Source organism: Taudactylus pleione, unplaced genomic scaffold (assembly GCF_031769625.1).
Source record: "Taudactylus pleione unplaced genomic scaffold, aTauple2 ptg000755l, whole genome shotgun sequence".
Taxonomy (NCBI): Eukaryota; Metazoa; Chordata; class Amphibia; order Anura; family Myobatrachidae; genus Taudactylus; species Taudactylus pleione.
The window spans coordinates 121680-123206 of NW_028285157.1; the positions used below are offsets into that span (position 1 = coordinate 121680).

At 36.8% G+C, this 1527-nt stretch overlaps 1 pseudogene; it reads left to right on the forward strand.

The window, feature by feature from the left end:
- The first annotated feature begins 1091 nt into the window (after nt 1–1091).
- Nucleotides 1092–1210, forward strand: LOC148477043 (5S ribosomal RNA; annotated as a pseudogene).
- The last annotated feature ends 317 nt before the right edge of the window (nt 1211–1527 follow it).

Here is a 1527-nt window from a genome sequence, read left to right on the forward strand (position 1 = left end):
CTGGAGTGCCGGACCTTGGGAATCTATATTGTATATAACATATATATATATATATATATATATATATGAATAAAAAAGGTGACTGACCAATAGGCGACTGGTTAGTTATAAAGTGCTAATGCATAAAAAATTCAGAGTGACATAAACAGCTAATTAGCTGTAAAGTGCTAGTGCAAAAATTAAACTGTGCAAATATACGAGTAACGTGCAACAGCTAATAAAAATAGATATATTTAATATAACAAATGAAAATAAAATCACATAATAAATACAGTGACAGTAGGGTATGGGGATTTAGAAAAAATAAAAATGTAAAATCTGAAAGGACCATTATTGAACAAAAGGAGGATATCAGCTTATCTGGATAGAAGAGGAGTCAAAGTTCAAGGGCTCAGATGCTGCTACTTCCAACGGGTTTCGTCTAAAGACTTCTTCAAGGGGATATTGATTTGGAGGGGTTACTCTCTATTTATACCCCTCCAAATACTCATTAGGGGTCACAGGAGCGTAAGTGCTTCCGGGTTGCAAGAACAATAAAAAAACTATATAGCTACCATAATACGGATTCTAATGACAAAGTGAACAGTCCGTTATGGTGTTTTATATAGTTATATAAGGAAAAAAACAGTTCTATATATGAATAAAATGTTAGTTTAGAGCGGAAGGGCTACTTCCTCCTTTCCTTTCCGTTCAGGCACTTCCGTCGTTACTGTCTGGTCTGGTGTTGCCGCGACATCATTTCCGCTTTGCACGCGTGTGCGCCCGACATCAATGTGCTACCATACATCCATTTTCATAAAAAGGGAGCTATTTCATAACCTTCATTGAATCCATTCGGTGTCATTGACACCGAATGGTTTTAATGAAGGTTATGAAATAGCCCCCTTTTTATGAAAATGGACATATAAAGATTTTGCACTTTGAGTTGTAGTCTACCATCATACCACATGATGTTGCCTATATTTAAGTGGGCCAGGCTAGTACAAGGAAGGCTGACCCCCTGGGAATACCTGGTATGGTAGATCACACTCTAAAAGCTCATAATTTGGATGGGGAATATGCAGATGTTGAATGTTTGGGTTAATATTGATCTCTACAGCCATACCACCATGCACATGCCCAAACTCATCTGATCTTGGAAGATATACATGGATGGGCTTGGTCAGTACTGGGATGGGAGACCCCACGAGAATACCAGGTGCTGTAGTTATAACTCCTTACTATCAATATATACATCCATTATGCATAAATCCCCTGAAGATTTGTGCATCGACTATCATTCAACCCCTGGAGAAAAGAAGTAAAAAAGGAAGAGAAGAAGAAGGAAAGAAGAGAAAGTTTTTCATCGCAGATTGCAGAACTTATGAGTGTGCCTCAATGACTTTATTGTAACCCTTGGAGAAAAGAAGTAAATAAAAGGAAGATAAGAAGAAGGGAAGAGAAAATTTTTTCATATCATCTTAGACTGCAGAATTTATGAACATGCTTAATGCTTTTATTATATCAAGAACTGTTACAAACTTTTAA